At 33.3% G+C, this 16,386-nt stretch overlaps 1 pseudogene; it reads right to left on the bottom strand.

The window, feature by feature from the left end:
- LOC139862037 (protein trichome birefringence-like) overlaps positions 1–10,284 on the bottom strand; it is an 88,268-nt pseudogene extending 77,984 nt beyond the window's left edge.
- Positions 10,285–16,386: the final 6,102 nt, after the last annotated feature.

Genomic DNA, 16,386 nt, shown 5'->3' with positions numbered 1-16,386 from the left:
ACACTCCAATGATCAGCTCTTAGCAGCCCATATGAGTCACCTAACACATGTGGGAACCATCATTTGGCAACTAGCATGAAATATCTCATAAAATTACAAAAATATTAGTAATCATTCATGACTTATTTACATGTAAACAAAATTACACATCCTTTATATCTAATCCATATACCAACGACCAAAAACACCTACAAACACTTTCATTCATCAATTTTATTCATCAAATTGATCTCTCTCAAGTTCTATCTTCAAGTTCTAAGTGTTTTTCATAAATTCTATAAGTTCTAGTTTCATAAAATCAAGAATACTTCCAAGTTTGCTAGCTTACTTCCAATCTTGTAAAGTGATCATCCAACCTCAAGAAATCTTTCTTATTTATAGTAAGATATCTTTCTAATACAAGGTAATAATCATATTCAAATTTTGATTCAATTTCTATAACTATAACAATCTTATTTCGAGTGGAAATCTTACTTGAACTTGTTTTCGTGTCATGATTCTGCTTCAAGAACTTTCAAGCCATCCAAGGATCCTTTGAAGCTAGATCCATTTTTCTATTTTCCAGTAGGTTTATCCACAAAACGTGAGGTAGTAATTATGTTCATAACATCATTCAATTCATACATATAAAGCTATCTTATTCGAAGTTTTAAACTTGTAATCACTAGAACATAGTTTAGTTAATTCTAAACTTGTTCGCAAACAAAAGTTAATCCTTCTAACTTAACATTTAAAATCAACTAAACACATGTTCTATATCTAAGGGCTGTTTTGGGTTAGTTAATTAAAAACTATGATAAACTTTGATTTAAAAGTTGTTCTTCTGGGAAAATGATTTTTCTTATGAACATGAAACTATATCCAAAAATCATGATTAAACTCAAAGTGGAAGTATATTTTTCAAAATGGTCATCTAGACGTCGTTCTTTCGACTGAAATGACTACCTTTACAAAAACAACTTGTAACCTGTATTTTCGACTATAAACTTATACTTTTTCTGTATAGATTCATAAACTTAAGTCCAATATGAAACCATAGCAATTGGATTCACTCAAAACGGATTTAAAACGAAGAAGTTATGGGTAAAACAAGATTGGATATTTTTACTTGTTGTAGCTACGTGAAAATTGGTAACAAATCTATACAAATCATATCCTAGCTAACTTATATTGTATTATACATGTATTCTAATAAATTATGTAATCTTGGGATACCATAGACACGTATACAAATATTTTGACATATCATATCGACCCATCTATATATATTATTTGGAACAACCATAGACACTCTATATGCAGTAATGTTGGAGTTAGCTATAGAGGGTTGAGGTTGATTCCAAAAATATATATACTTTGAGTTGTAATCTAGCCTGAGACGTGTATACACTAGGTCGTGGATTGGGTCAAGATAATATATATCAATTTATTTCTGTACATCTAACTATGGACAACTAGTTGTAGGTTACTAACGAGGACAGCTGACTGAAAATATTTAAAACATTAAAACGTATTAAAAAATGTTGTAAATATATTTTGAACATACTTTGATATATATGTACATATTTGTTATAGGTTCGTGAATCGGCCAATGGCTAAGTCTTACTTCCCGACGAAGTAAAAATCTGTGAAAGTGAGTTATAGTCCCATTTTTAAAATCTAATATTTTTGGGATGAGAATACATGCAGTTTTATAAATGTTTTACAAAATAGACACAAGTATGCGAAACTACATTCTATAGTTGGATTAGTAAACCGAATATCGCCCTTCAATTCTGGTAGCCTAAGAATTAGGGAAATGGTCCCTAATTGACACGAATCCTAAAGATAGATCTATTGGGCTTAACAACCCCCATTCAGGTTATGGATGGTTTAGTACTTCGAGATTATTATATAGACGAGAGGTTCTGTTTTGGGGATATTCTATGCATTAAGTTAACGTCGGTTACCAGGTGTTCAACATATGAATGATTTTTATCTCTATGCAGTTTGCGAAATGCCTGATAAGAGATGTGTTATAAAAATGAAATCTTGTGGTCTATTATTATGATTTAATAATATGTAGGTTAAACCTATAACTCACCAACAATTTTGTTGATGTTTTAAGCATGTTTATTCTCAAGTGATTATTAAGTGCTTCCGTTGTTGCATACTAAATTAAGGACAAGATTTGGAGTCCATGCTTGTATAATATTGTTTAAAAACTGCATTCGAAGACTTATGTTGATGTGTAATATTATTGTAAACCATTATGTAATGGTCGTGTGAAAACGCTATATTTTAGATTATCATTATTTGATAATCGTCGTAATATTTTAAAGGTTATGGTTTGCTTTAAAATCGAATGCAGTCTTGGAAAAACGTCTCATATAGAGGTCAAAACCTCGCGACGAAATCAATTAATATGGAACGTTTATAATGAATATGAACTGGACATTTCATCTTTGAGCAGTGAGAAGTATGTCACTTGGTCATATAATTTAAAAGTAACAATACCTTGGAGGTTACCCTCAGTAAAGTACTAGGTTTATTAGTGAGTTAAGCTCTAATCCTAACCCTCATTATCAGTTTAGTTAACTGAATAACAACGTGCCGTGTTGATTGAACACTGATCACAAACGAAAGGAATCCATCGATTTAAGTTGGCAAAACCTTAAATGAAAACTAACAACCATTCCATCATACTAATGAGATCATATCAATTCAAACATTATACAGCATCACAATTAATATACTGATAGTAAAGCAGATAGAAACCTAATGGGTACCTAGACAGTTGATATGACTAAGACCTAAGGCAACAATCAGATAAGAACATGCAATAGGCTTGGGTCACACAGTGAAGGCACTAACTAGATCTTAACAGCTCCTAAGAAGTCTCTTCGAAACAGTCAATAGGCATACTAGGTCATTCATGTCTCAATTCCTAAGTTCCGTGTCCTAAAAGCGCATTAATTGAGTGTGAAAGCTTGAAAATATGAAATGAATTATAAATTGAGTGTGTGTTAAAATGGATGGAGGAAGCCCTTTAAATAGACTTGGAATTTGCCTACAAATGGCTGACAGGCCGATTGGCAAGCCGTTTGCAGGGTCCGTTTGCTAAGGCAAGCTGTTTAACGAGGCCATTTGATCTAGGCGTTTGGAAGGCCATTCGCCACACTGTCAGGCCGTTTGGCAGCCCGTATGGCTTGCTGTTTTGCTGGATCGTAACTTGATTTCTTGTCTTTCACCGTTTTCGCTCTAGAATCTTCGTTTTAGCTCCGTTTTACTTGATTCTTTATGCATCGCCTTCGTAATTACTTAATCTACAAAATCAACCGAAAAAGCGATAATTTTGCCAAAAAAGTTTAAATCTTTATTGTTCTAGGGCTTAATATTGGGGATAAAAATGTGACTTTTTGACCGATATCAGGTGGTCTTCAAGTTTGGCAAAGAGTTGTATTTATATTCCAAGAAAAACTTGACAGACAAAACTGCGGTCGAAGCACGATGACCTTGCAGGCAGGCGTATAACTTCTGTCAGCATTTCAACATATCCGTTGGAGCTACTTTTTTTGAATTTTTGGCTTCTTTACCCAAAATAGAGCCTTCAAAATATGCTTAATACACCTAGAAGTTAACTCCACTACCCCTTTGATCTTGGACATATGTATGGAGGTTGACATATGCTAGCTAAAGAGGAAAGTCCAATGTCCTTGACCATTGTCATTGATTTCTTAATTGGGTAATTGCAGATTTTTGTCCCTTGACAAACCACTAGAATCCAAACTTCATTACCAAAATCTTTAAACCCTTGTCTTCATCTTTGATGGAAGTATCTTGCCCATTGGAACCTCGTTACAACTCCATTGAACTAGTTTGAGAACACTTTGACTAGTTGCACTAATAACAAAGATACATCACTACATTCCAAACCTCATACCCATGTCTTCACCAACTTGTCTTTTCTTTGATGGAAGTATCTAGCTCTTTACAACCTTGTTGCATCTTAATTGAACTAGTTTGAATCTAGTTGAAACTTAATGATCCTTGTTACAACCTCGACTATCTTGAACTAATTACATTTACATATATACAATGGAACTTAAAACTAATGAGAGAGCACCTCTTTAATTGGGACTTTAATGACCATCATTAGTATGTATTTGAATGACATTTTGTAATAAGATAAAAGTAAAACATTTTTGTGTTTAATCTTATTTGAGCTTAAAATGTCATTAAGATGCCATTAGGTGTGATTAGTAAAAATTAACATCTTTTGGTTCAAAACTCTTTTGAAATCACAAAAGGCAACTATTATAAGTATCTTTAAAAAGGTTTTGTAAATTATAGATGCCTCAAAGTGGTCTAACTCAAAGTGGTTGAATTTGGTTAAAGTGAAAACTACGGTCGATCCACGGTCGGCCGTGAGGTTGACCGTAGATCAACAGTTTTGAAAAATGGTGCAGCCGTGGTACATGACATCTACGGTCAGACTCGTGGTCGACCGTGGTGCAGCCGCATGGCAGTTTTATCAAGTTAATTATTTATGTATTGGTCTTTTGCTAGAGATAGTGTAGGCTTATGAACTCATGTCGTCTTACATGTGATTAAGCACTTATCTCTTTTGTGTCATCATCAAAACAAAGTGATTAACTTTTGAATATTATAATTGGATTCTCAACTAACATTCTCCCCCTTTTTGATAATGACAAATATATGGGTAAGTGTTTAGTTATGTAAGCTGACATAAGTGTTAACATCACTTATCATACACTTTCTCCCCCTTTTGTCGAAGCAAAAAGGTTAGCTTCCCCTGGAACTAAGCGCGCCCTAGAGTAATGCTACCCCTTAAATCTTACATAGCGGTAGATGATATAGCTCCCCCTTGAAATGTGCAATATAAGACTCATAGAAAAGAGGATTAGTCCACATATAAGTTATAATATTAAGTAAGGAGTGATATGAACTCAACGAGCTAGATAAACCTTCAATCAAGGGATAGTGCACACACATAATAATATATAGAAAGCATAAGAATTATTTTGCGTCATACATAACTAAGATCAAAAGTGCGCATAAACCACTACATATCAGAGTTAATGAATAGTATAACATGAATGTACGATATAATATGTAGTGAGCAAAAGACTAAGTATATCATGCAACACTATCATAAACTACCAACATTACTCTACTAGTTCTACCAATTTTATGCATGTATAGAAGAAAATAGGTTTAAAAAAGCATGTAGAACCATATAGCATAGCATGGTATACATATTGCACATAGCACAATGTGGAAACATAAGTGAGAGTAGCATGCAAAAACTAATATAAATTAGATGAATTGTCAAGCAAATAATCATGCATAACAATCATATTTATAAGATTAGATGCTAGAGCATGTATGAACGAAGGTAGATTCAAACAAGCATGTTAAAACACAAGAATAATATAGCATGACAAATAAGTAAGAGTAGCACACGTAATCATATCATGAAACACTATAAATACTATCATGGTAGTTTCAAACAAACATGTAAGGACACAAGCATGGTATACATATGACACATATCATAAGCATAGCATGTCAGACATATTGCACATAATATAAGCAATCATGTTGAATACATATTATAAGAACACAAGTAAGAGTAGCTTGTTGAAGCTAATATAAGTAGTCATGCATAACGATCTAATAAGCTTAAAACATGCATGAGGCACATCTATTTAACATTATGAGCGTACTAGTTTATATCAAGTAATAGTGATCAATAAGGCTGATATGATAAGTCAAAACATTATCCACATGATAAAAAAATCATACACTAAGTTTCAGGTTATTCAACTAAGAGCATATATCTTTGTATAGTTAGTGATGAACATATATATAACCTAAACATATAGAGCATGGTAATATTTTACTTGTAATGATTAAAGCTAAATTGGTGTTTAAATAATCACTTATTAGGTTGACTAGTCCAAATTTAGCAAGAGGATGCACACATATATGAGTTTCGGAAGAAGTGGTACCTTAATTGAGGAAAGTTTATTTCATCCATAAGCCTTGAGCACATGAAATTTCAATTGCTATATACTCGACTTTGGTAGTAGAGAGATAGCTACAAGTGTTTATTCCTTTGAGAGCCAAGAGGTTATGCATAAACCAACTAATGCACATACACCACTCTTCTAAATAGTAGCTATCCATCATTATTCGAATCTCCAAGGTACATGATATTCATGATGCATAGAATTCTTTAGATTTCTCTAAAGATCCTTTTAATGGCTCGAAAGTGTGACATATTTGGACTTTCCTTTGCTCAGGTGATGAGCATAACAGTGCGTTTGAAGTCTCACAAGCATTGTTAGAAATATATGCATACATAGAACTCAAGTATAATTATAGTAAGCATATATCACATCAAAACAAGCAATCATGCATAATGAGCTCAATTAGAATTCACACTACAAGTAACAATCATGCATAGCAACCAAGTAATCATGATAATCAAATAGAGGCATGTTCCATAGCTTGAATTTTGATGAGCATATTCATAACCTAAATAACTAGACCGGGAAGGCATTTAACTCGCAATTCATATCAAAATACGATATACGTTAAATCACTACTTATTTAGTTATCTTTTCAAATATAGCCCCAGAGTGCTCTTTAAATGATATAACATAACAAGCAATCATAGAGTTCATGGAAAACAAGCTAATATCCAATTACTTATCAGGCACTCAACAATTATGATCTAAGATAATTATCATCATGTCAACATATGTTATTAACTTGACTATGAATAATGTTAACCGTTTAACATTGTCGATGTATTTTAGTTAACAATTTGGAGTGTTCTATGAGCACAAAGATATCCAAGCATAATTTTTCAACATGTTAATAAATCATAAGCATGTAAGCACATAAGCATGATGAAAAATATATGGCATGTTGGATGTAGCAAATATTAAGCACAATACCCTCACAAATAAAATTTAATTAGCAAGTTAATGAGCCTAAAGTGTGTAGTATAACAACTAACAAGGTGATTTTAACCAACATTGGTTCGAAAGAGATAACTTAAGTTGTCAAGCATGAAGATTATATAAGCATGCAAGTATGACAAGTAGATTTATACAAGCAATGAACACATATATGGTACATATAAGAGATAAAGATTATGCAGTTTACACCTAGTGTATAATGAGCAGAAGCCTAGAGTTTAAGCCTAGAGTGTAAAGCATACCATAAAGCATTTCAAGTATATTTCAAACTTATCATCCATCAGGTCAAAGAACTTGTCACAAGGAAAATGGTTAATTGGATCAATAACCAAGACTTTAATATCCATTCTCATGCTTCTTAGCAAATAATGTATTGAAAACTTTTACCATTTCACACACATGATCAAGCAAATATGTCCTAAGTCTATCAAGATTTTCAAGATGTAAAGATATAACCTTTTCATGTATCTTCGTTTAATCCTTAAAGCTACTCGAACGTCTATTTAGACCTAGTTAGGTTTTGCTTTCTAAAGAGTATCCTAGAGACGTACCTACCTTTAGAGTCACACCTACATCTTTGAGTGAAAATCTAGATTTCATTTCCATATGTGTGTCTAATACCTTAGCACTTATCATACCAAAACTTTAAGTGTATTCATTAGGTTGATTTATAAGAATGCTATCTTAGAGTTACTTTGATTCATGAGTTAAGTAAGGCTTTCAGAACACTCATCATTCTTTCATTAATCTCATTGCGTGTAAGTTTAAGACTTAAGACAATAGTTTAAATAAACATTTGTGTGGGGTAAGATTATCTAACTCTTTGACGTATAAAAGGTTGGAGAAACTTTTCATTTAATTCGTTTGTTATAGGTGTTCATTTGACACAAACCTAATCATAGTTTAGAATTTAAGAGCACGAATCATTCTTAAAGTTTTCTAATCTCATTCATCCTAATATGTCTAAGTGTGTTTTAAATACTTCAATAACTCAACAAACGCTTATGCGCTTAGCTAACAATATTTATCAATGACTACTACTCTAACAATTTATACAAGAATAATATCTTATAAGTGTTAGCCTAGAATGAGTTCTATCATCAAAAATGTTTCTCATTAAGCATGGATGATAGAAATCATATACAACCCATTTAGTAAGACTACAAAGTTGAACTTTGGAAATCTATACTATACCGAAAAAATGAAGAACTTAGACTACACATTTAAAATCTAATTTGACTCCTATTGATGTCTGCTAAGATTTGTTTAACATGATTCTCTTTGCTATCATTGTTTATAAAATATTCACTTTGTTGAAGCAAACTAATGAGAATGATCTTTTTAACACTTTAGCTCACTTAGTGATCATCATATATTGCTTATAGGCAGATATCTAATGATTAGTTTCATGGTCGTGTGATCTAATCTTTTATGCCATCAAATTGAAAAACATATGTTGACATATTTTTATCTTTTCACCAATTTTACTTGTAAGCATGTAAGACGTTCTATATAATTGTAACATGTTTTCTTAAATGGAATATGACTTTAACTAGCATGTTAAAATATTTGCATATTAAACACTTATAAATAGCACACTTTTAAGACTATTCATTTGTAAGTAAAGTTACCTCCACCGATGATCATTCCTCAAATATGTTCATCCAATATTACGTCACCATCATCATGTTCTTTGCGCTTGGTGTGACATATTTATCATGGACATGTATTTTGAGTGCTTGTGATTACATCATCTTCCACCGCACTTGTTAACAAACCTACAACTTGTTAGAGACACAAACATGGTACCCAATGTTTGTTGGGTCCGAGATTGTTAGCATCAAATATTCTCATGATAACTCATCTTTGTACCTTTCTCAAAGAGTAGACTATTGTTCTTTTAGACATATTTATATTTTAAATTTCAACAAACCAATTTCATGTCTTGATTGAGAATAATTGATCTTGTATGCTTATAGTTGTTTGAAAGTCACTAATACTTACGGGTTGAAAACTTGACCTTTTAAACGAGTGTCATTTAATGACGATAATTAGCTTCACATTAGCAAATGTTTAAATATTACCAATAAACAATGTAACACTAATATTATAAAAATGATTCAACCTCTAAAAGTGTCATACCACGATCGATCTTAAAATTGCGAATGCACATTTTGATCAGGGCATGTGCGGTCGATCCACGGTCGACCGTAGGTTCGACCGCCTATAGGTTTGACACTATGTTGAGTTTTATAAAGTGTCTTTTCAAAAGCTTGTGATAGGTTTACTCAAGGTGTCTTTTATAGCCAAGTGTTGGTTTATCATTTGGTATCTTTAACTTTAAAAATCACTTTTGCTATATCACCACTTTTTGTCATTTTTAAAGAGAGGTAATTCTTTTTCTTGTTCAAAATAGTCAGAAGCTAGTGATTTTAGTTTCAAATTATTATTACTCCTAAGTAACTTTTTGTTTGACTATATGAGTTTTGAGAATACTTATTGAGATGCTTAAAGTCTAATCTTAGATATTATGTCTATCACTTAAGGCTCTAAGATGTGTAACAACCTACGTATTCTATAATGTAAGATTAATTTATCAAGCACACATTAAGCAATAACTCATGTCATTTTTTATGCAAGGATTCAAGGCACGAGTAATTTCAATTATCACATACATTGCATAGACCTAAGTTTCATGGAAGTTTAAATGTGCTTCTATTATGTACACTATAGTTGTGATTTTAACCCAACCCACATTTTTCTTTACATACTTTAATTTTCAAAAATTAACTTTATTTAAAAAAAAATGTTTCTTTGTTCAAGCTTTTCTTTATCAATCATAGTTTTGTTAAGACATAATTGCGCGGATGGTCCATCATGTTTGTATTAAAATGCACAGTCAACCTTTATCTTTTTTCTCGGCCTAGATGACCTTGAACTATCACTTTTCAGCATGGATGACCCAACCACTAAACCACGTTAGTTTTTGAACGTTAAATCCGATCACGTGACAAACATGTGAGGGAAATTTTGTCCACACACATTTTGCTATCTATGTACGTAGTATAAAAATAGATAGGGGATATGTACAAACCAAGTACCCAAGTAAAGAATTAATGTTCTCTTTAATTTCAATGAAGTGACAACGATTATGGTGGTTCTACTTTGAAGAGGAACCATATTCAAATACATACAAACCAAATTCCACACAGTCCTCTTTACACAAACAAAAACCAGTCAAAGAAAGATAGCCCCCACCACTGCCGTAGCCTACAACCACTGCTGCCGCCATAGCCTACAGCCACTACCACCATCACCGAACCCTACAGCCACCACCGTCATCGCCGTAGCCTACAGCCACCACCACCGTCATCGTATCCTACAACCGCCACCACCACCACCACCGTCACCGTAGCCTACAGCCGCCACCATCACCATCGTAGCTTACAACTCCGATTACATTCCCTTCGAGATCTCTTTAACTCTGACATGGGTTTCATCCGATTGTGACAAATTCCTAAACTTTGTGACATGGGTATCCTGAATCAGTGATGAATTATTGATATCTGAGACATGGGCAACATCAATTTGTGATAAATTACTAAAACTTGTAACATAGGTATCATCTTTTTTAGCTAAATTACTGAAAAATTATGACCCGGGTGTCTTCATTTTGATCTACAGAATTTAGTAATTTGATGTCTTGAATACTCTTGATGATGATCAGAGTCCGATTGGAACTAGAGGGTGTACGATTTTGCGAAATCTAGATGAAATGAACGAGTTAAAATAACGGAGCAATGTTTGCAAAATCAAACCGATTGAGTGTTTAACCGAATCGACTGAGGATTTAACTGACTAGATCTGAAGGTAGCTTATTGACGGTGGTGGTCGATGTTTTAATTCTGGCTGAATTTCAGTCGGATACTTTAGCAGATTAAGAGTTCACCGTGAAGATCAACTGCAGTCATATAATGATTGTGTGTGTGGACAAAATTGAATTATTATATGAAAATGAATTATGTATGTGGACAAAATTGCCCTCACATGCTTGTCACGTGAGCGGACTTAACGTTCAAAAGTTAACGGGGTTTAATGGTTGGGTCATCCATGCCGATAAGTGATAGTTCAAGGTTATCTAGGTCAAAATAAAAGATAAAGGTTAATCGTGCATTGTGATACAAACATGATGGACCATCCGCGCAATTTTGTCTTTTGTTTATTATCACAACATTTAGAGTACACAAATACTAAAAAGATGAAATACAAGCAAACTACCTCACCATGTGAATGGTGGTATTTTTCCTCAAAGTAATGCATGTAAGTTTGAGCATTTGGGTTCGATCCTTGACTCCACATCACACGAGTGTCTTGAAGTTGCTTCTCATATGAAAATTTTCATCACGATTCAAGATTAACTTATCCAAGATCTCTTTTGCATTTTTCAAACAAGTAGAGCTTAGTTTCAAGATCTTTAACTCGGGTTTTTGCACAGAATAGTTTTTCGACATGACAAAAATGTTTTTTGAGCAAAGATTAGAGCAACCGCTCTGATACCAATTGTAAGTAACTAGAGGGGAGTTAATAGTTACTTAACAATTTCTTAGGACTTTTTTGAAATCTTTAGCTATTAAAAAATAAGTTTTAAGTACGGAAGCGTTCGTGTTTGTTAATGCAAGTATGTAAAGAATGTAAGTGCACAAACACTAGGATTTATAGTGGTTCGGGAGGATGTTAACTAATCCTCCTTAATCCACTCCCCAATTCTAAGAATTGAGACTTTTCTTCACTATGATACCCCAAACCCGGTGGAGTGTCCGGATACAACACTAGCTCCTCGATAAGCCGCTACTTATGAACCCTTACGTCCCTTTGAAGAATTCACAAACACCAAATGCTCTTACCACAAGATCCTAATGCTCTAGCCTAGTGAAATCATAACTACCTTCTACATCCCTTTAAGAAGATAGCTCACAAGTAAACTTATAGCTATGCTTACAATCACTCATAGTTCTTCAATAGGTCACACCAACTTAATTTCCAATGGAATTGATCAACTTCCTGGATCTCTTTAAGGAAGTTGAATCATTAAGCAAGATGGTGTTTCCTATCATAAGAATTATCTAACTTCCTTTACCCCCTAAGGAAGTGTCTTACAAAGTAAATTTAAAGATACAAATGATAAGTATAAAGTTTACATTTCAATTCTACTTAGTGTAAGTAGAATCTCTCTTTCTCTCTTATAATCTCTCCATAGATATGTGCTTGAGGCTTGGGAGATCAGTAGATATGACTTTAAAAGAATGTTGGAAAGAGGTAGTCTTCAAGTTTGGCAAAGAGGTGTATTCATATTCCAAGAAAAACTTGACAGACAAAACTGCGGTCGAAGTACAGTCGACCTTGCAGGCAGTCGTACAACTTCTGTCAGCATTTCAACATTTCAACTAATTTACTTACATCGAGAACAAAGTGATAATGTCATTTTCCTACTTCCGTCTCTCCCGGATTAAGCTCATGTCGAATATTCATTTCGGCCATGTAATTTCGAACATTAACTCCATCTTTGGTCTTCCCCGGTATATTCAACAACAGAGCTATCAAACTATGACAAAGATTTTTTTTCAATATGCATAACATTAATACAATGTCGGACATGTAAATATTTCCAGTATGGTAGATCCAAAAAATAGAACGTTTTTTTCCAAATCCCCTTCTCTCGACTTGTATTGATTTTTCCAAACACAATGTTAACGTTTTCAACCCTGGAAAATATAGTTTCCCCATCCAACGATGGCCGTACACTATCAACCTCGTCATTACCATCAAACACGTTTCCCATTGTATGATATGGATGACTTATTGGGAGTGCTCTTCGATGTCCCATAAACACTGGTTTCTTACAATTTTAACCATATCAAACATGTTTCGCTTTCACAAATAGGACACGCCTTCATCCGTTTGGTACCGTATCCCAGTATATTTCCATAAGCCGAAAAATCACTTATGGTGCAAAAAATCATAGACCGCTAATTGAAGTTCTCTTTCCTATATGCATCATATACGTGGACACATGAACTCCATAATGTTAGCAGGTCTTTAACTAAGGGGGATAAATACACATCAATTTCATTTCCTGTTTGTTTTGGACCTTGGATTAACAAGGACATCATGATGTATTTGTGTTTCATGCATAACCATGGTGGGAGATTGTATATACATAGAAGAACCAGGCAAGTGCTATAAAGACTACTCATGTTTCTTAAAGGATTAATACCATCAGAACTAAGTTCAAATATAATATTTCTAACCTAATTTCCAAATTCTGTATGTATATTATCAATATTCCTCCATTGAGAAGAATCTGCCATATGTCTCAGCTTTCCATCCCTTTATCGCTCTTCGTCGTGCCAACATAATAACTTTGCATTTTTTGGGCTTGCAAATAATCGTTTCAGCCTGAATGATAGGAAATACCACAATAGTTTTGCGGGAGGGCCATTCTCTGTCACGTCACTGTTAACTTTCGTTTGTTTTTTTTTTTTTTGCTTGTGCCTTGAGGCACCATATACAAAACATTCATGCAGGTCTTTATTCTCATTTCTATATAGTAAACAATCATTTGGACATGCATGTATTCTATCAACTTCCAATCGCATTGGACACATCATTTTTTTTACTCGATAGTATGAAACGGGTAGCTCGTTATCTTCAGGTAACATTTCGTGCAATAACTCTAAAAGGCTAGTGAAACTTTTATCACTTCAATTGTTGTTCGCCTTTAAGTTCACCAACTTAGACGGCCGATAATTTGGTAAACTTCGTACAATCGTCATATAATGGTTTTTCCGAGTCGGTGAAAACTTGTTGAAACTTATCATAACTGGTTTCATCAATATTCCTTCCAAATCATGTAACATATTGTCAAAATTATCATGATAACCATCACTGTCTGAATCAATATTTTCATCATTACATGAATCAATATCTTCATCATTATCATCACTACGTTCATAAGTAACATTATTGTTATTATCCACTAATAATTCTTCATGCCATGACTAACAATCATACTCATCCACAAAGTCGTTTACTATTAAATGTTGGCTAATTAAACTAAGGTACGCATAGCTATTGAAATTTTTACACTTTTTACATGGACATGGGACTTTCTCTTTTTATTTTTCACTCGATCCACGTCGGCAACCTTTTATAAATCTGGACAACTTTGAAAGATGCTCATGATTATGACGTGATATCTCGTACATCCATTTTCTACGTTCCACATATACATATACAAATAACTTAATTAACAAGATGCATGTACGTCATGTATAGGTAATTCGTGTAGGTGACATGATATGTAAATCCATATTAATTATTATAGCAAATAAGACAAAATAAACAACAGAAAAATCACATATGAGTGACTTTAAGATACTATATAAACTTAATGCTAGAAACAAATCATACATGAATGACTTAAGTTTTTTAAAAAATACATACCTTATAAATGTTTAAGATTCAGGCGACGAGCCGACAAGAACTATAAACTTCAACATGATGATAAATAATCTTCAAATAGCTATATCCAAATTAAATAAATCAATATTTAAACTATTAACATATTCAAAATACATACTACTTAAATAAATAAACATTAAATATATTAAATTAAATATTGAATACATACACAATAAAAGAACAATGGAATATACCTTAATATAATATAAGTCTCTTCAGATGGAATTTATTGTTGCTAAAGTTATAGAATTGAATGAAGTAAATGTGTGTAAGTTGATTGGGGAAGAAGTAAATGTATGTGTAAAATGATTGAGGATTTTGAAATTTAACAAAGATAGTGTTTTTTAGTCAAAGAAAAAGCATTAAAGGTGATACTTTCGCAGATACACAATGCTAAAACTGAATATAGCCGTTAGAGGTAAAAACGAGGCTGGTTTATATAAAAAACAGTTTCCAAAGTTGGAACCAGTTTTTACAAGAAAACCGGTTTCTAAAATGTACTTTAAGAAAGCTGAAAAAGAAAATGGGGTGTGTGAAAGAGAGTACGAGGGAGAGAGTGAGAGAAGAGAGTTCAACTCAGGCTATGGCGGTATGATTTGAATGCGAGATCATTACAATGGAAGACTTCAATATCGTTTAACAACACTTTTCGGAATCCACTTGACATCCTTCATGTTCTTCAACTTTCAAGATAGTTGGTCGGTTGCAGATTTGTGGAGATCTTTTAAACTATATGGTGATATTCACGATATTTATGTTGCTGGAAAATGACTAAAAATGGTTATCGATTTGCCTATGCAATATTTGGGAACGTAAATGATGTAGATCAATTATTAGCAGCACTATAGAAGATATCTTTCGATGGAGTCCCTATTAAGATATTTAAATCCAAAGACAGAGAGCATCATGGCTTCAATAAAAGTAACAGGATCCATGCACAAAAATCACATCTAGGTGGTGATAATAGTGGTATACGTCAGCAGTTTTTTAACGACTTCAGGGATGATCGAAACTTCCGTGGGGTTGTCAAGAAACCACAGGAGGATTTAAAGTTTAAACTTGCAAAGCTGAATGAAGAAAAAGAAGACCTAAGGGGAAAACTTAATAAATTAAAGGACGAAAAGAAGGTTTTGAGCGAAGGAAATGACAGAAGAGAGGCGATGATCTATAACGATGGCATAACTATTAACATTAAAGGTCTTAAATGAAATCAGGAGTTGATGGGACGTTCCATAATATGTGAAGTTAAAGGTTTGGAATTCATGTATCAACTTGAAGGGTTTGTGCAAAGCTGAGGGAATATTTAATTGTTTTAAAATATCTGGGTGGTTTAAGTGTGCTAGTGATTTGTAATTCTTCAAATGAAGTAAATACAATTCTCAGTAATAAAATTCACGCTATTCACAAATGGTGCAATGTTATCTGAATGATTGACTCCAAACATTGGTCTCTAGGAAGATTGACATGGGTAGATATATTTGGTGTTCCGGTCACGAGGTGGAACGAAGAAATCTTAAAGAATATTTCAAGTTGGTGGGGAAGAATTATGGCAATAGAAAATTGTAACATTGAGGATAAAAATTAAAATCTTACTTCCGAAAAAGTTCTAATCTATGTCCGGAACAATACAACCAATTTCGAGGGATGGGTTAAACTCTTAGATGACAAAGAACAAGTGTATGTAAGATTTAAAGAAGATGTCAAAAGAATTATTCAGATCTCCTTTGATTAGTCAGAGGAACAACATGGGAATAAGACCATTAAGGGCCTGTTTACTTTTTGATTATTGGGCTGAGTTTCCTGGATGCATTATTCGGTCAACATGTGATGTGTTTACTTTTGCATTATTCATTAATTAAAACTTACTGGAGGC

This window comes from Rutidosis leptorrhynchoides, chromosome 8 (assembly GCF_046630445.1).
Source record: "Rutidosis leptorrhynchoides isolate AG116_Rl617_1_P2 chromosome 8, CSIRO_AGI_Rlap_v1, whole genome shotgun sequence".
Lineage (NCBI taxonomy): Eukaryota > Viridiplantae > Streptophyta > Magnoliopsida > Asterales > Asteraceae > Rutidosis > Rutidosis leptorrhynchoides.
This window is presented reverse-complemented; position numbering and strand designations above follow the sequence as displayed.